Source organism: Megalops cyprinoides, chromosome 24, assembly GCF_013368585.1.
Source record: "Megalops cyprinoides isolate fMegCyp1 chromosome 24, fMegCyp1.pri, whole genome shotgun sequence".
NCBI classification, from domain to species: domain Eukaryota; kingdom Metazoa; phylum Chordata; class Actinopteri; order Elopiformes; family Megalopidae; genus Megalops; species Megalops cyprinoides.
The window spans coordinates 5,384,496-5,408,627 of record NC_050606.1 but is presented as its reverse complement, the minus strand read 5'-3'; the positions used below and the strand labels follow the sequence as shown (position 1 = coordinate 5,408,627).

Genomic DNA, 24,132 nt, shown 5'->3' with positions numbered 1-24,132 from the left:
TTGGCCCAAAACAAGAGGGCAAATTTTCCGAGCCGCTGAGCAGCACTGTGCACTGCTGATCGAGACACATTTGGCCTGGAGACGCCAGGTTTGCGTGTCGTTTGACTCTGGAAGGCAGACGGATCCCTCGAACGTTAGAGGTCCCCAGAGGTGTAGCTTTCAACTGCTTGCATACTGAACCTACGCTGATCGCCGTGCTGGTTCGAGGGAACATGACCTCTGAGTGGTTTGTACGCGATCTAAATGCCCTATATTAGTGCCTCTGCCCCTGGGGAAACTGGAAAACACCAGGAGAACAGAGGAGGAAGGGAGTCAGGTTAGGTCACCCACCCAGTGTGACATTACCTGAGTTATATTACTGCGTTATTATTATACTGTCATCCTCTTGGCCAGTTGGGGAGAGGGGATTAGTATCGCTAGTATTGACAGATACCAGTGTCCACTTTTGTAAAAATCCAGCAGTTCATTATTGAAATTGAGTTTTGGTGGTGCGCGAAAGTATTGTAATCGTACAACAGTACACAGAATTAATTACATTTACATTACTCGCTTGGCAAGCACATATATATACACACACACACACACACACACACACACACACACACATATATATATATATATATATATATATATATATATATATATATATATATATATATATATAATATAGTGCATCTAATAAAGTCACAGAAACACAGCACATACAAAACACATCAGACCACATCTGAACAGGCTATCTCAAAAAACCATCACAAAAAGCTGCAATAATCAGTGCCATCATGGGTACAGATGTGATGCAACACATTTCACCAACAAATACAATAACAACCTAACGCCCTACAGTAAACTGCAAGAGAGGGAAAGATTTAAGCTATGAGTACCAGTGGAAAGGTGCCGTCCGCAGGCAGGCAATCCTTACTCTAATTTACGCGCATGTTCATCAAGCAAGTCAATCAGAAAAGGGCTGACAGTGATAAAAGAGAGGATCTCCACCTCCCTCGCCTCTTGGATGCAAGTCATCGCGGTGTGCCGTGTGACCGATAATCGCTCGCCGCGGCTTTCATGAGCATCTTCCGCGTCATCCTGATGGTGGTTCAGCCCTCTCAAAAGGAGCATAAAAAGGAACAGAAGGAGAGGAGAGAACCTTCAAAAGATGTCTTTTTGAGAGCAGATAATGGGGGGGGAGGGGAGGGGGGGGGGATCAGTGACATACTCAGGTTAATGGACCCCCACCAGGAGTCACTGTGTTTACGTGGACGCAGGCCACTGGTGCCTGACTGATGATTTGGAGCGGAGACTCCATCATTTTTCAGCCACGGAAATCCTTTCAAACGCCATATTATTAATGAATGCGTATTTAGACATTTATGGCAGCACTGTGAGGCAGCAATCAGAGAACCACATTCTCCGGCTGAGGGCTGTGAAGGAGTACATGTAGCGGTTTGGAGTAATGATGAGGGTACTGGGCTCTAGGCCTTTTTCCATAATGTGTGTACTAAGGCAACAGTGTGGAGTATTGGTCAGACTAATGGATTGTTCCTCACATCAGTAATGTAATGAGTATACTTTTTGTACTAGTAGCGCTGTAGAGGAGTGGTTACTAATGTAATGAGTATAACTGTACTACATGCAGCAAAGTAGATAAGTGGTCAGAGTGCTAGACTCCTGAGGGGTTTTGATATAATGTATATGACTGTACTACTGGCAGCATTGTGGCATAGTCATCAGAGTGCTGGACTGTGTTCCCCAGGTCGCTAATGTAATGAGTATCACTGTAGTATGTGCACTACTATGGAGTAATGGTCGCTAATGTAATGAGTATAACTGTAGCACGAGCGTCACTGTGGAGCAATGGTCGCTAATGTAATAACTGTAGTAGGAGTGTAACTGTGGAATAGTTGTCACTAATGTAATGAGTATAACTGTAATATGAGAAAGACTGTGGAGTGGTAGTCAGACTAAATTTGCTTACAAATGTATGACAATACATGGAAGTCTTGAAGTCAATGAAGTCTTCCGTGGTTCTGTAATGTCGATAACTACCTGAGAATGAAATGCAGGGGAAAAGGGTTTCAGCAGGTCTTGATCAACTCTTGGTTGAAAAGGAGCAACTGTAATGTGACTATTGCCCCCCGAGAATGAAAAAAACAAACCTTTTTCCCTCTCCTTGTGAGAGAGCGTAATTAATTTGTGCTTCACATTGCCGAGCACTTATGGACCATATGGCGACGTTCAGCTAAGACCGTGGAAGATAAAACACAACCTCGGGGAGCATGCTGCAGAGAACCCACATCCTGCCAGAGAGCTCTCATAAGACGCTTTTCAAGCCTCCCACTTCCCCGAGGAATAAATACACATATACATATGCATGTCCCGTTTCTGATGATAAAAAATAAACCCTTTTTCTGTTTTTTTTTTTTTTCCTTGTTTCTCTGGAATGAGAGATACACAGCGCCCAAATACTCATAATCTGTTTTTCTTTGAGCAGAGAACGATCAACGCCCCCAGGCTGTTCGGTGACCCAGATCGGACCATTAGCGGGTCCATAGGAAGGGACCAATTTAGAAATAGGGTGCTGTAAGCACACAGATTGAATAAGCCGCCCGTCTCAGGCTCGGATGTGTCAGTCATTGCAGAGTGTGCAGGCGGCTTTCATCTGTGTTAATGTGCCAATCTGAGTTAAGCAATGGGCTCCTCTATTACAGGGATCCTGGAGTTGTGGATTTGGAGGACATGCATTTGTCTGCAGTTGGGGTCCCTGTCACTTTGATATTCCGTCTCATTCCTCAGTCTCAATCTCTTTCTCACTTATTCTCTGAATGTGTGTGTGGGTGTGTTTGTGTGTTTGTGTGTTTGTGGGTGTGTGTGTGTGTGTGTGTGTGCGCGTGTGTGTGTGGGTGTGAGTGTGGGTATGCACACGTTTTCTGTGTATGTGTATACTTAGTTGTGTGCGTGCCAGCATGTTTTTTTTTAGTACTGTGCTTATGTCTGTGGATTTGTGCATACGTATATGTGGATGTGTTTGTGTTGTGTATGTACATGCTTATGATTTATGTGTATGCATTATGTGTATGTCTGTTATTGCATGTATGTCTTTGTGCTTCTGTGTTGGCCTGTCTGTACGCGTGTGCATGCGTGGTTACAAACACCTAAACCGGAGCCCTGCCTCAGAGCTGAGTCTGAGAAGTGGACCGTTGAGAGTCACACTCATTCAAGAGTGTGACTTATTTGCTTCAGATTTGCTTGAGACCTGAGACACCTCCCTTCCCTGGCTGCTCTTGTGTGATCTGAGCTTCCTCAAACGCCATTTCACCCAAATAACTCGCAAGCAGGGACGTCAGCACTCGTTCAGTTTGATTGTGAAGTGCAGAGCATTGGGAACGAGTGTCTTTCATAGACTTATCCAGCGCGTTGCACTGGAATGACTTTTCTCTAACGAGGCCATAAATCGTAGTAGATGCGCGCATGATTCGATTTGCGTGTTTATTTATTGAACATCTAGAGGACTCAATCAATTAAGTCGGGAGATTAGGGAGGTGGGGGTGGTGCCGTAATCAGTGCGGAGGCCTGAATGAGTCCTGCGTATCATGGATAGTCGTTCTGATGAGTTTCCGTCTGCAGAACTGAGTCTGTGGCACACTTCTGACAACAGTGCCCTGCTGTCTTATGGTGATGTTTGGGTGCAAGTTTTGCTGGTGGCGTGATGCCCTTCGACCTTCGACCCCTGAAGGCCCAGGGGGGGTGGCGGGTGGGGCGGGTGTGGACGAGGTTTTACTTTTGTGTTACTTTTTCTGGTGTTGTCTGTGTGGCTCCTCTCTGTTCCCTCCCCAAAGAGCTGGTTAAGTTAAATAATTCAACCCGTCATTAAAACTTCTCTCTCTTTTTCTGTCTCTTTTATATGTCTTATTTATTTATTTATTTTTTTCTCCACGGGCAGACAGATGTGGAAAGATCTGAAGACATGGTCATGTGACTATCCCCACTCCCCGAGACTGTCATCAGCTTGATTTCTTCTGTTTTCTCTCTCTTATTCTTCTCTCTCCTCCCAGCCCAGTTCCCCATTTATCCAGTTCTCTTTCTCTCTCTCTCCCTCTTTCTCTCTCTCTCCCTCCTCCTTCCTCCATCTCTCCCTCCCCCTTTCTCCATCTCTCTCTCCATCTTTATCCATTTCTCTCTCCCTCTTTCTCCATCTCTCTCTCCCCCTTTCTCCATCTCTCTCTCCTCCTTTCTCCACCTCTCCATCTCTCCCTCCCCCTTTCTCCATCTCTCTCTCCATCTTTATCCATTTCTCTCTCCCCCTTTCTCCATCTCTCCCTCCCCCTTTCTCCATCTCTCTCTCCCTCTTTCTCCATCTCTCTCTCCCTCTCTCTCCCTCTCTCTCTCTCTCTCCCTCTCTCTCACTCTTTCTCCCTCTCCTCCCTGTCTCCCTCCCCCTTCCATCCCTCAGTACTACTCTGTTTCTCTCTCCTTCCCTCCTTGTCTCTTCCTCTCCCTCCCTCCCTCTCCCTCTCTTCCCCCCCTCCCTCAGTGCTGCTCTCTCCCTCTCGCGGCTCAGCTCTGTCTGTCTGGTGAATCATGCTGGTATTAGCGGCAGTAATGTGTCTTGCCGGGGCCGGTCGATAGACAGCGTCGGGGGCACCGGGGGCAGCACCCGCCCCTCCCCTTCTGCGGTTCCGCTTATTAAATCCCTCATAAATAATTCCCAGGGTGGTCACGGCGGCTTTTCATTTGAGATTTCCCCCTGCGTCTCCTCCGCGGTCTCAGGCTCTCCCTCGGCGCTCCTCGTCGGCGTCGCCATACCGCCCAAACGGACTCGGGTGGTTCTGATGCCTGTTTTTTACGCAGATCCAACGGCCAAATACACGACTGACCCGATCGGATCAGACCCGGCAAAATCTGCTCTCACGGAGAATGGGATCCTGTCAGCGATGGAGGACTGACAGGTCACTCAAGTGCTTATTCTCTCAAAGAAAACAAAAGTAAAACATTCGCCAACCCTATTTTTTTTTTTTTTTATATCCACAGCATGTCCTTCTAAGGGTGTAAACCCATGCATGTTCCTTTATGGATACGAAGGCATGGTTGGTGGTCAGACGTTTGAGACCTAATTAAGGAAATCGCGAGAATAACCTGAGTTAATTGGAGAAACAAAGGGAGGCGGAGCTGGCAGAAGTACACACCCATATCCATCACAGCTGTTCATTAATAAGTGGGCTGCAAATATATCACCACAGAGCAGAGTATTACTGTAATCATGTGAGTGATTAATGGCCGTGCCTCATCGCCAGAGTGGCAGTTTGACTCTGAACCCAGCTCTGCATGATCATGGGTTCATAGGTTCAAGTCCCCATAGAGACAGTGCAGTTGTAATCTTGAGCAAGGATCTGAAACACCATTGGCTGGTTTTTTTTTTTGATTTTTTTTTTTTACATGAAAGGAGGGATTTCTTCTAAATTGTGTACTGCATTTCCATCTTCAAACCCTAATCTAATCTGGGGAATTGACTCATAATCTTGACCTGCTAAATCTGAAAATTGCTTCCCTGGTATCTGAAATTTGAGACAATTGCATGGCAGGGCAGTGATGTTGGAGATGGCTGTGGAAAACGGTTGAATTTTAATCTTCGTGCAGCACAAACTAAACGCCTCTGAGCCACGCTCTCATGAGTCCTGGTAACAAGGCTCGATGTCCTGGCTTTCGCTGGTCTGTGTATATCTTTTGCTGGCTGGGTCTGGGCCCTGATGTCTCGACCTTGCGCAAAAAACAAGCCAAAAGCACTGGGAGAAAACCCAGCAAAACTGTTGCACACAGTATACTGTAATTAATTTCCATTTTTCAGGCATAGCCATGTTATTTATTTAAAAAATGCAAAATGCAATAAATATTTTCAAATGTGATACATTTTAACATACATTCAACATATATTTGAGTTACCAGACCATCCAGCTGTAAAAAGGGATAGTAAATAAATAATGTTCACTTTTTTATATTGACTCAAATAAGGGAATCTGCCAAGCAGTTTGATTATAGCGCAACACATTTTGCTGATGTTTATTTATTCACCTGTGACATCAGGTCTGAAGCATTTGTCACAATGACCCCAGGACTTTTCTAGAACTTTCCATCTGATGATGGCACAACTGTTGACAAACAGACCTTTCAGAGGGCATATTTGGAGGTGATTTATAGTGAAACTGCATTTGCAAAGTGAATTCTGTCTATGATTCATGCCAAAATGAATCACGCTAACAACAGGCAGTTTTCAATACGAGATATTTCATCCGACATGACCGGGGGGGCGGAGGTCCCGTGACCCGGTTCTGGACATGATTTGAAACCCGAAAACGCACAAGGAAAGCACATCACGCAACCAGAGCAACGATGTAATTGCATTCCGCAACCCCGCTGTAATTACAGGGATCAGGACCTAATCGCCATGTCAACCGTGCATCCACATCAGCCTGATCTGCATTTGCACCCTGTGTGAACTCAAATTCAACTTACAATGGAAATAGAATGCGTCTGAAAAAAAAAAATCTTTAATTTTTTGTAATTATTTTATTTTAGAAATTGCATTGCACAGTTTGTAAATGATTGTCTATGGAAAAGCCATTATGAATACTGTGCACAACATTTTTTTTTATTTTTTTTTACTACCAATGGGACATATGATAAGTACAGCAAGCATTGCTTTATGGGAAATCGACTGATACTCCATTCCAGCTGCAGACCTGAATCTGATTCTCACACATCTTTTCACTTGCCATCTTCCACTTTTATTTCCCGAGTTCTCTTCAGAATAGCATCTATATTCAGCTTCCAGTACATGACCAGGTATCTCCATCCGTGCTGCATCTTTGATTTTTGTTCATAGTATTTTGCACAGTAATCATCATTATTAAACAGATTTTTTGCTGATACTAACATTCTTTATTTCTGCCTTTACAGCAGTTTTCTTTTCTTCAGGTATTCATTTCAGAAATCTTTATTTAAATCATACAGTGTATCATTACAATTGGTAATAAACATATTGGCAATAGAAATAGCCTGTTGAAATACTGTATCTTTGATTTAGAAAGAAGAAAGGAGATATAACATGTAGGCAGTATCTGTTATCGTTTCTGGTTTCCATAGCAACACCCTGTTCTGTTTCTGACATATTTCAAGCTAATCAGCCCATGCTGTCAAACAAATGATGAAAAATCGTTTTTTTTTTTTTTTAATTGCAAAATGGCCTTAAACCTGGCTTCAAACACGGTCCTTTCAAATAAAAAAATAAAGAAGCATCTTTATATGTTCCATATATTTACACTCTCATCAGATGCCTGAAGATGAAATTGCAAAGACATGACAGCAGTGTTTTTATTCAGTGTGTTCTGAGAGATGCTGGCCCGATGGCAATTAGGTTTAGTGCGTTAAAACACAAAACACACGCACGCGCAAACACACACACACACACACACACACACACACAGAGAAATATATTGTTGCTTTTTTACTCATGATTGAATTAAGTAGAAAGCTGATCTTAGTGGTCAGACATCCTTTTCATGTTAATTTGTTTTGTTTTGTTTTTATTCTTGTAACAATGTTTTCTGTAGAATACCTTATGTCTCCTTATGATGGTAACATCTGAGGAGTTATTCACTTCAGTGTAACTGTTGAAAGCTTCATAGATCAACCGCATATTAATTATCTGATGTTTAGTGATTATATCTTACTCACTTTACCTCATGTATTTAGTTTGTGATATGGGTATTTCATTCTTAACATTAATATAGTGTGAAGGGAATGGAACAGTCAATGAAATACTGTCAAAACAGTGAAGAGAGTGAGAAATAATAATGTTATCCACAGCACATAACCAAGGTTACCAGTCATTCATATGGTTGGCCCATGGGAATTTCAAAATCTTTTATTTATCAGATATCACACATCATGGAATACTAATTCAATTTTTGAGATTATGGTAATGTCACCTAAAATTAAAATAGCAGCCTACCTGAAAACATATTAAAAATCCATTATTTATTCAGCCAGGGATGTAGGTGTTGAATATGTGGCATGCCTTATTAATGTTTTATCAAAGGTATCAGTGAACCAATGAATTCCTCACTGAAATGCATGCATGAAATAATTTCAAAGGATGTTTTCTCATTCTGCTGCATGATGCTTGTTTTTATTTCTTTGAATAGATGCCTTTTACTTACCAGTTCAGCTGTGTCTTCTGCTTATTTCAGTTGAATAAAATACCAGCATATTCTGTTTTGCTGTTTGCTTTGTTCCCTCATTCATATGCTAAAATCTGTATAATTATTTTACATGTGTAACTCAGGGGGATCTTTGGGCCGCGTCTGCCAGTCATTTACTTCATTGGTTCACACGGAAATTGTAGTGTCCTACACCTGGTGCTGATTTAGCCTAAAACCTCTAAATTATATTCACTGACACTGAAAAGGGAACAAAATCAGTGCATACATTATTGCTTCATTTTTCAGAATGTGCTTGTAATGCTGTCGCTCTTGGAATTTTTCGTTTTGTTATGTCGTATATTTTGCTCTAATTTTAAACAAAAAATTCAAGTATAAAAAATGAAACAAATTAATCTTGCACAATAGGATGAGGTTCATTCAAACTATTTAGAAAACTCCTTATGGTTAGACTTTAGACTTCAGAAAATCAGATGGTTACAGTTGTTTTTGGCTTTTTTTTTTTTGGTTAACATGCCTGCATAAATGAAGAGCTTTAATGTTGAATTACAGAAGTGGTTCTTACACCTACATTAGAGTGTTTTACAGACTTAGAGTCCACATGATTCCTTTGGCTCATATTTAGGGAGGAGGAGCTTTTGCAAAAGATGTATTCAATATTAGTTTTGCAGACACTATCAACAAATAATTGTGTTTGTCTTTACATTTGCGTAATTTTGTTCTTTAAAGGACCAAGCGCACTATTTTACATAGAAATTGGGCCTAGATCCATCTTAGATTTTTTTTTCTCCTCAGTGTAATTACAACACATAGATTACTGTGTTTCTCATGCTCTGGCAAACAGTTTCCAGGCAATTAGCCGCAGCATTGGGGCTTTTACATGGCCTCCACACATGTCTCAGCCCTGATCTAAATGCATACAGCTGCAGGGTCTCCAAATAGAGACATCACAGCTGTGCACTCCCAGTCCTGGGCTCACAGAGCTCACACACAATGACAATGATTACTCTCTGCAATAGGCCCTAATTTAGCCCCAGCTCCTGACACTTGCCTTTTCTCATTTTTTGTATTTCTGAAATTACCTCCCTCTCACTCTCTCTCTATCTCTCTCTCTTTCTCTCTCTCTCTCTCTCTCTCTCTGTCAGACACACGCACACACATGTCCACACACATGCTCACAAACACTAGCATACACACACGCTCATTCACATATGCAGACATCTCACACACACACACGCACACACGCACGCGCACACACACGCGCGCACGCGCACACACGCACGCACAAAATGACAGGGCGGAAGGCAGTCTAGTCAGGTTGTCTGGTAGCTGACTACGCATTATTATCTCTAGTCCTGGAAAGGGATAAATAATGTCTGACATCTTATCGCTTTTGTAGCAAAGCTCATAGCATGTGCTTATTCAGGGCTTGCAAAATCCCTTCCAAAAGCTCTGCTGCACAAGTCAGTAAAAAAGGCAGACCAGAATAGAAATCCATACCCTTTAGAGGTGCTAACTTCTGCATTAGTATTCAGCTAGTGTCATAACTGTCTGTCCAGCTGGTAAAGCCAAATGGTTGAATAATACACATTTTAAAAAGGAAACGGCATCATTGATTCTGGGTTTTCCAAGCTCAGATCATCTCGAGAACAGCGTGAGGTTACGTTGTGGACATGTATGAGGCACGGCTGAAACTAAGATTTGCAAACCACTCAGATCATTTCTCAGATAACTAATATGATATGCGCAGTGGCAGTTCTTTTAAGAAGAGCGTATTTTTGCTCATTGCTTGACTGTGAAAAATGTATCAGTAATGAGCCTTACTTGCAGTTTCTTAACATCGGTTTGAAAAAAAAAATCATGGGGGTGCTTAAATGTATATTTACATTTGGCTTGAAATGGTTAAGTGATTGGCTGTGATGAAAACCTGCACCCAAAGGCCCCCCCAGCAATGAGTTTGGGCAGCAACAGTCTATAACATGTAGTGACTGCATAAACTCTCCAGCCTATCTTTGATTTACTTCTCCAAAAGGATGATATGAATATCCGTACATATTTTGATGTCTTGTTCACCTTCTTGTTACTGTACTGGATATTTTATATCATACACCATGAAGTACCTTCTCTCTTTCTTCATATTTTTTTTTCCCTTCATCTTTTAGACAAGTTGATGTAATTTATTCTCATTTCTTCCCATCCTATTTGACGACAAGTCTTTCCTCGCTCGCTGGCGCTCAGGACAGTCGCCTGCACTTGCTGGCTGCACTCCGCGTATCAGTGAGCACCGCAAGCCCTGTGACATCACACCATTTCATTACACAGAAACATAACACTCTGCTTACTGAGCTCTATGAAATAGAGACAGATTTATATTGTTTTTTTTTCCATGAATTGATTTGTGAATCTTGCTTACTGCCTTTTTCTGTCTGTTGCTTTAAATTGAATTTCACTTTATATGCACAGGTGGCATGCTGTACAAGGACAAGGATATAGACAAATAGATAAATGAAGAATGTGGGGTATAGGGTACATTTATGGTATATACGCTGCATGGTATAGGGCACAAGGCTATAGGGCACATGCATGGCATATATGATAAAGGGTACATGCCAGTAGAGTGTATGGTGTAGGGCAGTGGATGAAGGGTGTATGGTTTAGGGCATATAACACAGTGTAGTGGTCAGTGGGTACAGGAGTTAGGGTAGAGTGCACTGGTTAAATGGTATAAGGTGCAGTCAGTTTGCATGTTATAGGGTGTAGGGTATAGGTTTTTGGGTGCAGGGTATAGGATACAGTGTAGAGGGTGTAGGATATGGGGTATACTATATTGGTTACAGGGTGAATAATATAAGTAGGTGTACTGGGTAATGTGATATAAATACATGTACTGTTGTAAGGTTTTTGGTTAGGGTTGCAGAATCCGGGTTGCAGAGTCGCCTCTGTTTCCCAGTTCATCTTGTCTGAGTCCAAAGCTAGTGAGTGTGAAATCCACTCTCACCTCACTGTGCTGATCGACCGAACAGTGACGTCACTCTCGCCCCCTCTCACCGCAACGGGACCGGCCGTTTGGAAACGCACTGTACCGTGGTAATGCGCAAATGTCTGTTAAATCGACCAATCCGCTGCAGGCAGCTCACCGAATGAATGTTTCTCTTAAGATTCCGTTAGTGAAGTGACTGTGACCTGACTATCAGTTATATAATGTAATTGCTCTCTGGAAGCTTTTAGCCCCCTCCCAACGCACACACACACACACACACACACACACACACACACACACACACACACACACACACACACACGCACACATCACAGTCTTCCTCATGGCAAAAGAAGAGCCAGCCTCATGGCTCTGAAGGTCAGCAATGATGGGGCGGGAGAGGTTTTTTTTTTTTTTTTTTACCGGATTGAAATACATTGCGAATCATTACTTTGCTTTTTTTTTGCTGCTGCCTTTGAATGCTTTGTCCATTAGCCTTTGATTTCTTCCTGAGAGCCCCTCTGTCCAGTACCCCCCACCCATCCCCCCATCATCTCATCCATAGAAACAGAGAGAAAGAAAATCACACAAGTGAGATTTTAAAATCTGTTCCGTGACCATTTCTATGTGTGAAATATTGGAGACCACATGTACTTGGATTTGAGTCGCGTGATAACACGTCCCTGCCCTTAAGTAATGCGTCTAACCACCTCCTTGATACAGCTATAAGACTAATTATATTTGCCGAAGAAGTTAACTGAAAATCTGCAAATTACGTCAATGTCGAAATGGGGAAAGGTGAACTGTTTAGTGTAAAATTTAATCAACAAAATGTCAATGGGTCGTGCACTATTTTTAATGTACTGCCATATTTCATGTCTCATTTAATTAAAAGGAACTCAAAAGGTACATATTGAACTGAAAATAATAAAAAACCGGCAAAGTCTTAATAATAATATAAAGGTTAAAACACTCATGGTGGCAATGCTGTCTGTGGTTACCTCACTTGAATAACTGCATTCTAGCGTATCTTGACTTCAGTTAGGTGAAACAGTGATTATAATCTAGGTCATTGATGTGCACTTCTGTCTAAAAACAGACCCTTGCAGCCTAAAAACATGCCAAGATAAAGGCGTTTTGCATATTTTTCACTCTGGCATTTAAAAATGCGAGCCCTTCCGAAAGATAGTTTGCCACCAGGTGGCTGTGGTTACAGCAGCGTGTTTTTGATGGACAGGAGGCTTCTCGGGTTGACGTGAAGGTCAGAAACTTTGATCCAATGCACCAGATATAAGGCTGGAGAGCTTTGATGCATGGTCGATTGTCACATCATCTCAAGACCTATCTCCACATATCTGAGTATTCAGACAGCTGCGGTTTCCACAGCAATTCCATGGAAACTAAGGGCTGTTTGTCACCCGAGGAACACAACAGCAATGGCCTCGCATAAATATCCTCATCTCCCTCCCCTCGGCCAAAAATATCTGCGTATCTGGTTCCTGAAAGCATAGGTATTAGGCCTCATATTTGCTGAGGTCCCTCAATATGCCCCAAGCCCCCTCTTTTTCCATGAAAAAAACAAAAAGCACAGAGGTTGTAGGCAGGAAGAACACAAGAATGCTCTGCTGTTGCATCCAGCCACGGAGAAACACGAAGCTTATATTATTATGTAATGTCCAATAACATTGCTATTTCTTGTGCGATTCCACATCTGCCTTTGGGAGGGCTAACCTCATTTGCACAAGTTTTATTTTGGGGTCACAACAAAGAGAGGCTAGAAAAGTCAATATTTTATTTTTTTGGCAGGCAGTACCCCTTCAGAGCAGAATGATAAGAGGCTTTTGCAAGACTCTTCATAAGTGAAGTGTACATGTGTGTATGTGTGTGTATGTGTGTGTGTGTGTATGTATGCCTCTTCCTGTGCCATATAGGCTACTGTATGTTTGTATAAGTATAGTCCTGTATGTGAAACTGTTCACAGTGAACGCTGTACAGGGTGAATTCCACCAAACCCAGCTTCCCTGCGCTCTGTCTGGATGGATAATCAGATCATCCCAGCCCAGCAGATGTAATTAGATCCAATGGACACAGAGCCCTGTTAGGGTCATAGTGTAGTCAGAGAGAGGGAGGAGTGCTCTCTCGTTTAATTATTCCCCCTTGCAGATTTGCTCACTGCTCTTCACGTAACGCAGTGAGCGCTGGGTTTGCCCATTCAGCGCAATGGTACCCTGCGCCTATCGATCATTTACTTCGATGATATTTTTACCCGTCTAATGAAGTTCCGAGTAATAAACTTCCTCTCTTCCCCCGCGTCTTTCCCCCTCCTTCTGTCTCCCTCCGTCTCACACATATAATTACAACCATGGTACCTGGCACAGACCACAGCACCTCTCACAGACGAATCGCCTGCATGAGATGTCACTAACAGATATTTTAAAGTTACCCAAAAAAAAAAAAAAAGGAAACCACATTACTCGAGACGGTATTCGGCACATCTAGAAGAGGGTGTCCAGATGGCTGTAACAGGAAAAGGGATTGAGTAAAGATTATAGAGAGCGAGACGCAAAAATGTAACATGTTCAGCTGCGACGGAAAAGCAACACTGACACAACCACCTATGGAACATGTCCTCTTTTCCCAGTCCCAGGCACATAGATCGCCGAGCAGGCCTACGCCAAAGCACTCTCTCTTATATTACCGAGCATCAGAACCACGGAAACCAAGAGCGTCACTCACGCGTGTAACTTCCTTGTGCTGTAACTCCGTGTACAGGCGCGCGGAGGACAGAAAGAGAACGTTTTTATGAAGTCATTATCAAATCCGTGCCGAGACATTTCAGATAATGACAGACTTTGAAAGAGCTCGCGGAATGACACATCCAAAGGGTTCAGGCAAATCGCGGATGCCCTCCATGTCCAAAGATGTAAATTTAGTGCAGGGTTGGGGGGGGGGGGGGGGGTCTGGGGGGGGGGGGGGGATAATTACTTTGATTTGATCCTTTGACAGACACTGTAAAGACGTTCCATTTAGGCGTCTTTGTGTACTGGAGATGCGCTTATTTCTACTCCAATATGAGAAATGGACAACAAACAAGGCTGTTAACAGCTTGTTTTGTCCTTTGTGGACAAAATGCTCAAATAACTTGTCTTTTTCTTTATTTTTCATTGAGGATGCATAATTATTGGTGAGAAACATGGTAGTAGATTATTTGAATTTATTTGAATTGTATTATTTGAATAGGCCTATTTCAACCTTATCCTATAGAGTATGATTAACAACAGAACATGAAAAAACAGCCTTTTAAAGATTTATATATGAATGATGATTTACTTACATTCAGTGATCGGGTACCCAAACTGCTCTGAGCAAGTAATAGGATCGCTCTCGAAATTTCGCCAGGATCAACATAACAGACATTATAATGGTGTGTCACCCACTCTTCTCCTCTCCTGAGAACGGGCCCAGCCTCAAACCACACACTCTCACCCTCCAACCACTTGGCAATGAAGAGGCTGCTCTCTGTGGCTTCTCCCCCCGGAGTCGCCGAGAGAGTGATCAAGTGGGTGAACGTTCGAAGGAGTGCGCAGGCGAAAAACATCCCTCTTCTGGGAGATTCTTGAACGACGGAGCTGTGTTATCCGTTACAACGGCCCCGCGAGGTAGCTGGCTCCAAACCCCTTTCCAGCTAGATGCTGTTTTAATGCAGTTTTGAGCGTTAGCGTTAGCCAGGTGTGACTTTTTCAATATGTATAAATCATAGCACTTAAGTCCTTCTTTTCCATATAGCACTTTAAGAGTATATCATTTATTTATATGTTTAAACATGAAGTTTACATTATTACATTACATTCATTTAGGAGACACTTTTATCAGGAGCGACTTTCAGCGCAACAGAACATAAGTGTATCCATTCAAGTTGAATGAGTAACAGTGTCAGACCAGGCTAACAACACTCCTAGACCAGTAAGTGTGAACATAGCACTATTCAAGCTCTATCCTAAATTGACTTCTGCCACCCGACTAGACAAGGAAAGCTAAGCATACTACCATAAATCAGTCACTAGATCACAGAATCCAAAAACATCACAATATTACACATAAAATAAACAGCAAGTACCACTTTAATGAAGTTTTATTTACTGTTGGACTATGGAACATTTCTTTTCAGTGTAGCATTGCGTTATGCATTGCCGCTTTTGTTTAAATATGGTCGGACATTTTCTACATGTGCACTGTTATTCATGTGGCTTTCTTACGTAGACTTACTCATGACGCACCCTCTGTAAGACATGCTGGTATTGAGCATTTTTCAAATGAATAAATATGAGAACTTTGAACACCTGGGCCTGAGAAACTGCACTCGCAGGTCTGCTGAAACCCGTTGCCCCCTTCACCCACAGCCACACCCGTACCACCAGGCTGTCTGTGTTGAGCGGGACCCCAAGAGCGTGCAGAACTTTGGCCCAATGCCGATTGGCCCATTCTAGCATGAGATGGAGCGTGAAATACTCAGCAGTGATCGTGACATCCCCTGGTATGGTAGCCTCTCTATTGCCCCCTGCTGGTAGAGGAGTGAACACATCGGCCCACCCTCACGGGTGGTTTGTTCTGTCTCATTCTGTGCACGGCAGGTGTGGAATGCAGGGAAAGTGTGGGACACACTTTTCCAGACAGAGGCCCTGTGTGAATGGGAGAGGTTTTATGTGTATGTGTGTGTGTGTGTGTGTGTGTGTGTGTGGGGGGAAGGGTGTGGTGGGGGGGGGGGGGGCGACTAAAAGGCTCCACATCTTCAAGAGCTCTTCCACATTATGTTGTAGTGGGAGGGCCGGGGGGGGGGTTCATCAGGTGGGTGAGTCACCATGGCAATATCCTGTCTCAGGGCCGTAATTGAGGAGAGTAAGCGACAAAGCTGGAGGACCCATGCGGAGACCCGTATTGAGCCGAGGAACAGGAGACCGGGGGCAGGAAGCGAGCTCTGAATCATTGCTCAAGCGGGAAAAAAAACAACACATTTCACTGTGGAATTAGCGGTGAAAACCAGCACTGCTTTCTACAGGGCTCATATTCCACACACGCTTCGATTAGCACCTACCGATCAATTCATATCCCGTAGTCAGATTGGACAAATGCACAGCAACAATTGAGTTATGACTAACTGCACTACAAATCTATATGCATTTTGGACATGAACACCTAATTTTTGCATTATAATGTGTCAGTTGCTTATGCGGAAGGTTAACTTTTCACTGCCGAAAAGAGAGCAATGCTTTTCACTATCAATACCCCTGAGCTTCAGCAGATCTTAAACTACAGCCTTGTCTTAATTAAAGCTTTGAGGAAGTTTCCTTTTTTCACGTAACCATTGTGGAATATGAAGGCTTCAAGTTGACATCTTTACAGAGTCCGAAAATAATACTCTGTTTTTTTTTTTTCCAGACGTTAATACACTGTATTTCTGTGAATGGCCTTTTCTTCTCTCCCACCTTCCTTGAAGACGGAACTTAGCCAGTTTCCATGGTGACCTGTTTCTTGTTTCTCATTGTTGTGGGGAAGAGGAAAGCACTTCCAACGTGTTGAAATACACACAGTCCAGCTGTCCTCACACAATGACCAGAGGCCTTAACGGTTCACTTTCAAACTTCGGACTTTCATCAACTCCAGTAAAAAAGAAAATGGGAAAACTCTAACTCAGTGGGTCTTGGCAATGATGGGATTTTACAAAATCCCGCATTTACACACAAAAGAAACAGCACATAAGTAAGTTCACTTCAATGGTAGAAAAATAAAATGCAATGCTTCTTTGGCACAAGAAGGCACGCTGGCATTTTTGTAATTAAACCATCACCAAGGCATTATGGGAAATGTCACTTGCATGACCACCCGAAAATGTTTGCTATATCCTTCCTGGATTTGACAGTTACAGCAATCGTGTATGCAGTCAGACTTACGCTTAAACTTGATCTCTGGAGGACAACTTTTTGTTCTGCTTAGATAGTGGAATTTCATTCAATGGCCATAGAACCCCTGAAAACGATTAGGGGAGTGACAAGATTTTTTTCACCTCAAAAAAATATATATATTTTCTTCAGGCACAGTAAAGGACACCATTTGGTTGGACTGAAGGTATGCAACTCTGAATGTGGCTGAGCTGGGTGCTAAAACAGCCAGGTCATATGACATCAGTGGTACTCACCCCTCTGTTCAAGCTGACACACGCACACACACACATACACATACACACCCTGTCTCTCACACAGAGACACAGACATATACACATGTTCTCTCTCTCATACACATATGCAAATACACATGCACAGACACACGGGCATGGCATGGCACACTCCAGAACACACATACATGTGCATTCAAATGCACAACTGCATACACACACACCCACACACACATATACACACTCCTCCACACCTTCTCACACAAGTATACTCACATGTTTTAAACAAACACCAAATTCATCCCTTCCCTCTCACCCCCTGAAATGCCCATATTATGGTTACAGAGCATTACTGATCCTAGCAAACACCCTTCCACCGGTAATACATCTATGACATGTAGCCCAGCCATTCTGAACAGGTGATGAAAAAACTGTGTGATCATCACTTTTCTCATGGCGGGATGAATTGCATGTCCATGGGGATATATTTTCTGCTGGCCTAGGCTTTCTTATGTAGGAAAACACAATAAGGAGTCACTAAAGCTGATGCTCTTATACCGTCCCTCTGTGATGTCATCATTTTTCATCTCTTATGTCAGCTGTGTGTCCTGGATTCACTCTGATACTGGTCTCTGAAACCACCAAAGAAATGTGCAGTATTTCACATTAAATGAAAATTATCCACCTACATGTATACCTTGCAGCAAACATGTGTGTTACTTTCTTGTCCAGGCAGTAAACTGGTTAAGCAAACATAACCTCATGTTTTTTTTTCCCTCCTTTCACCCTCCATTTTGAATCCTATCGCTCTAAATAAGGAGTGTTTGCATTTCTCTCTGATTGATTAATATGCTGATTAACTGACAGCCATTTGGTCTTTAATCATGATCTCTGCTGGAAAAGGAATTCGATGTAATTGTTCTGCTGAGTTTACCTTTGAGAACAAATTGACCTATAGGCCTATTACATTGTATGTATATTCTGCATGTATGCAGCTTCTGTGTGTGTGTGTGTGTGTGTGCGTGTGCGGAACGCGACAGTTGCATCTGAAACAGGAACTTGATCTCCCATGATTCTATGCGCACGTGAGGGATGTTGCGTCTCTCTCTGACCTTCCAACAGTGAGTGATTAATAGACGATATTCCCATCCAGACTCCTTGTACGTTTTATTCATCTTTTCATGTCGTTTTCAAACCCCCACTCCACTGCAACGCCGACTCTGAGTCAGTTCGGGCAACGCTTCAGTATTCGCAGTCGTAAATCACACTTTGTCAATGATTAACGAGACGCTCACGTGCGGAGTCCGGCGACGGCGGCTTCTTTTTTTGTATGTCCAAACTCTTTCTGATCAATGATTGTGTTTAACGAGGCAAAGACCAGATGCTGACACATGACTGTGTTATGCAGTCAGTCTTGCCGTTGATTGATTTTTTTTTTCCATCCCTCATCCCGTACCGCTGTTCCGCAGTCCGATGGCATTGAAATCCGGCGGTAACCATGGCAACGTTCTACTCTCCTACATCATTTTCTCCTCTCGACAGCGCCCGATTCATGATGTCTCCCTCTGTCAGCGGACGCCGCTAAAAAGCTAAAGGGATCTGTAATAACAAGACGCACGGAGTGCAAAGTGTGCCACAACAAAGTCTGAGCAAGATTAACGGGGTGCGTGCGCCCGGGTTAGCGCGCAAGATTAGGAGCGGAGTGAATGAGAGAATGGGGGAAAGAGAGAGGAAAGGGTGCACGTGGGTGAGCAAACGAACGAGTGAGAGGGCTAATGGACTGGCAAGTGAGCAAGGAGGGAGTAAATAAGTATTTAAGATTTACTCGGTAAATAAGTGAAAGAGCGAGGAAGGGTGTCAGTGAGAACATACAGGTTATGAAATCAAATGCACATGACCGTCATTTAAATTACTGGATTAACAGGTAGACGTTACATGTATATATGCATCATTGTGTTGTAAGGTATAATATTTTGAGTCAGAGTTTTGGACGTATTGATGCTCTTATAAAAAGAAAACGATTAAACCCACAACCCATTTTGATGTCTTGTTTTCTGACTCCACATTAGAATTTTAAATCCTTTCAGAGGTGACTCACTGCTATCTGGTCTGGTGTGTAGGAGTGTAGAGACAGAGAGAGAGAGAGAGAGAGAGAGAGAGAGAGAGAGAGGGAGAGAGAGAGAGAGAGAGAGAGAGAAATATGAGATGCTTTATGAAAACGTCTCATGTTATAGCTTCCTTCACTTATGTTTGTTCCAGTTTTCCTTTTTCCATTTGATGTGACTACAAATACAAATTCATTTATAAGTTGCATTCTTAATGTTTTAGCTTTTGTGCAAATTAACTGAAAAATTAAGCCTTGCAGAATATAAGCATATGAATTATTGTGAATCAACTCTGCTGGGCTCTACTGGTTCATCATTCATTCGTTTTCTATAATCATATTTATATATGTGTATATTAGGTGTCATTACAGCTAAAATGTCATCAGTGTTTACTTTTCAGTTTGATTTTATTTAATGAAGTGAACATTCAATCGGTGTCCTTCACTTTGGGCCATATCTGTGTATTTCCCAGTACGACCAGTTTTATTTAATGTGGTAGTCTTTACAACATGCTCTTTCCTCACGCTGAGTCAAATATTTTGAAGGTGGCAAGAGCATGTTCTAACGGTTTCAGTTCTGACCCTCGACTTTGTGGGTTTGGAGCGTACATTTGGACATGCAATGATAACATGAATGAGTCATGATATCATCTGCTTCTCAGGTGTTCACATTTCCCCTGCTTTCATTCAGAAAGTAAATAAATAAATAAATGATTATGAAAGCTTTACAGCAGAAATTTATCATGCCTTCAGAGGTGGACCTTTGGGCATAAAACATTGCAACTGGTTCATATCTTTTGAAGATACGATATAGAGATGCCAGCTTTGAATGCATGACTTAGCAAATGAATAACAAACGCTGCCCATAAAATGTACACTATCTCGAATTTTAGCTGGTGTCAAGACCTCCTTCGCACGCAGCTGACACTGAAGAAATAATGAGGCGTCCAGTTCTATAATGAACGCTGCGTGAGTAGGGCCGGCAGAGCCCGGAACACATCTTTACATTAGAGGCGAACAGAGAGCTAAATAGATTCCACTCAGCTCGGCAACAGTACACGTGCAGCTAAGGATCCGAAGGAAAGGAGATCTCCGATAGCTCATCCACACAAGCAAGCGCCCCTTCTCTGGTGCTCTATGGTGCTTTTAAGTGCTCGGTCGAGGGTCTTGGTATGTTAGGCTAATTGCTCTTTTTTGGAGGAACAAATCACGGGCAGGCCACGGCTGCTGCAGTTGTGTGCGTTGGTTCCGTAAAAAAGCAAATTCGTTGATGATTTTCAGATACTATTCATATAAGTCACGCTGTTTTTCTGTGGGGCTCTTCGATAAGTCAAGCAATTGCACGTACTGCGAGACAGCGTAATTACAGCTCCCAGCGAGCCAAAAAGGCATAGGCCTATACAACAAATTTTGAAAATTTAACTTTAAAATCGCTAACCCAAACATATAAGAAAGTGGTTTTGAATTGTATTAATGTTGTCGTTATCAACAAAGTTAACAATAAAAAAGTGAAATCTTTATATACGCCAAGACTAAACCGATTAAACCGGAGAAAACGTCTGCCCCTGTCCATGGTTCTGACCTGAGACCGGTCACTTTAGTGCCACGTGGCCTGACAACATGTGAGTTGAAAGAAAAGCAGAGGGCTCATCAAACACCATAATGATTTGTAAAAAAAAATCTGTAAAAGAAAACAGATAAATGCATATCTATTCGTGAACAGCAACATAAGTACAAAACGTTATGGAAGGATTTGGACGAAACTCGTACAGCGATAAGGAAGAAATGACTCAGGTGTCGGGCTGAAATGACATCTCTTCATGACAGCGAGGATATGCCGAGCACCACTTAGATTAAATAATGCAATAACAACAACAACAACATTAATAATATTAATAATAGTAATAATAATAATGAATGGTATCGTGGTGGTGAGAATTATAATCTCAGAGCATTATTCTTGCTGTTGTTGTTTGTTTTCTGTTGTTAGACCTCGTCTCCTTCTGATTGTTACGGAATAAATTATCCCACGAAATCTAAATTATTATTTCGAGACTTAATTATCATGGACCCAGTGTACAACAAACACATACTGCATGTATGTTTGAGGGAACGTGTGTTTCTGTGTTCTTTCATTCATTTCTGTATTTTTTTTTTTTGTTGTTGTTGTCTGTTAGTCCAGAGAGCGTGTTGACGCCCGTTACTTCGACATGCGCGCTCCCCGTCGCCCTCTGCTCTCATTCGCGTCTCTGCAGCCCATCCGGCTTCCTCCGCAGCCTGCTTGGTAGTCCGCACATGCCCCGCGCCCCGTGCAGGGATGACGGGCGGGAAGGAAGTGCTCAAACGCACGCAAGTCAGGTCAGTTCCCTGTTTTCTCTAACAGCGTGTACTTGAACTTGATAAAAAAAAAAAATCAAAGCGAATGGTTTTGAGAACCGTTTTTTTTTTACCACAATGTGCACACACGCTGCATTATCGTGCAGCAGAATGATTTCATTGGTTAGCCCCGGGCTCCGAACATCTGCTTCGGGGGCGTGATTGAAGTACAGGCTCGCGAGCAGTGATATGCGGAGAAGCGTTGTTTGGGAGGACAGAAATGTATCGGTTTTTCGTGATGTGCAGACATGGGTTTTAAGGAACCAGTACTTCACGCACAAGGCGTCGGCGTATAACCAATATCCCGGAGTTATGTTGGCAGGGACCTTAGTGTAAATCACGGGCATCATTATCAGGTCCAGCTGCATGTATTCCTAATTTATTTTGGCCGTTTGGTCCAATGTCAAGCGCGAGCCACGACGCCTTCGACGCCGCTTCGGTCCCGGACAGCCGCGTTCTCAGCCCCGTTAAGTTTCTGAAGGGTAGTAAGTCAAAGGAATCGCTGCACACCCCCGCAACTCTGAAAGGGACGCTACAGCGCGCTCACTGCGCGGTACCTGCGCTTGGTTCGCCGCGAACGAATACAACTCAAACCTCGAAGGTGTAGGGAAAGACGCCGAGCGCTGAAACCTCAGTGCTGCAATGGTGAGAAACGGATTCTTTTTTTTCTTCTAGAGCTTTAGTCGAATTTATGATTGAGTCAGTGACTTAATTTTACACAGAAAACACGCAGTACTTCTTTCCCCTACGTGGTCCTCTAGCAGATTGCGATAGACTATCATTCTACATAGACTGTTTTGCATTCTAAGGGAGTAGAACCGCATATCACGCGAGGGCTTTGTTGAGGGACGAGAAAGTAGCATGTCATGCATTTTACATGTAAGACTTCTTGGGGATTCATAATGGGTGATGCAGTGTGTACACACAAAACACATGCAGGCTATCCCACTACATAAGTCCAAAAGGAGAGCACGCCTGATAACACCAAGGAGTGTTCTTTTCTTGGTTTGGTCCTTGCCGCTGGGTTTTGCGGTATTTTGCGAACGGAGCCACACGAGCCCTCCCGGGAGCGCTTCGTGTGGAATCATGCAGCGTTTCCGCCTGTGCACAACACGCCAGTGCGCGTCCAGCGCGGCTGATATGTGCGGCGTGGGGCTTTATTTTAATTCACGGTGATCAATGACTCGGGTAGGCAGTTGATGATGGATAAGACGCGGGCATTTAAGGCGGCTGCTGTTGATATGCGGCGTTTAATTATCGCCAGCCACTATTGCCAAACATGTTTCTGAATGCGAAGGGAAGTTTGTCATTAACTTAGAAGTAAAATTATATTTCAATATGACCTCTAGTTTCAGTGTGTTATTCATAAAATCTGTGCCAATTTACAATGCGGTGCCAACATTGGTCTTCGTCAGGTTAAGGACTTCAGGCTTTGGGGTAGACTAGAATATTACCTGAAGTGACATTAGTCGCATCTGTCGCTAGGAAAGTTCATGTGATTCATATGTGTACAGTGTTTTGCGCTGCGCTGATTGCATAGACGCGGTGGAAATCGAAGACAGTCAAAAGAATGCCAGTCGATTTGCCGACTTCATGCCTATATAGGTATTCATCGTTTTCGGATTTTGAAGGAGTACCAGGTATAATATGCATATAAGTATAAACGATATAATAAAAAACACATATTTCAGTCACACCACGCCGAAAACATTTCTTTTATGAATGTTATTATTTTCTTTTAAGAATTTCACATTCTTCATGTTAATGAACACTCTCGCTCCGCATTTGCATCTACACGGTAAATACGTTGTATACTTTCTTTTAATGTGTAGTCTAATATAAAACTTGTATATAATATTTACCATTCCTTTCATGTCGATATTGTTTATATACATATATATAACATATATATGTATATATATATATATATATATATATATATATATATATATAAATATATATATATATATATAATCCTTTGCCGTTTGTGAGAGCACAATAGGAGCAGCCTGTATTCAATTCCTGAAATCAAACTGAAGCCATCCCGTACTGTGGCACAGCACGTACCTTTATGTAAATGACATCTGTGACCTTGATATCTGTTACAGGGTGTTTGATGCCTGGACACTCATCTTTTGACTACTCATTTGTTTTTGTGCTGCGAGAGGAGGTTACATCTGTGTGTGTGTGTGTGTGTGTGTGTGTGTTTACCATGTGTATACGTGTGTGGATACATATGTGTTTTTTCATGTGCATGTGAGTATGTGTGTGTGTCTGTGTGTGTCTGTGGCAT

At 42.6% G+C, this 24,132-nt stretch overlaps 1 protein-coding gene across 3 annotated transcripts in view; it reads left to right on the top strand.

Moving 5' to 3' along the window:
* The first annotated feature begins 21,697 nt into the window (after positions 1–21,697).
* adcyap1r1a (adenylate cyclase activating polypeptide 1a (pituitary) receptor type I) overlaps positions 21,698–24,132 on the top strand; it is a 30,960-nt gene continuing 28,525 nt past the window's right edge. For 2 of the 3 annotated variants that reach the window (XM_036519147.1, XM_036519145.1), the window contains exon 1: positions 21,887–22,484. The gene's annotated coding sequence lies outside the window, so the exon portion shown is untranslated. Of the gene's footprint in view, positions 21,822–21,886; positions 22,485–24,132 lie in introns of those variants that run through there. The other variant, XM_036519146.1, reaches the window with a different exon arrangement.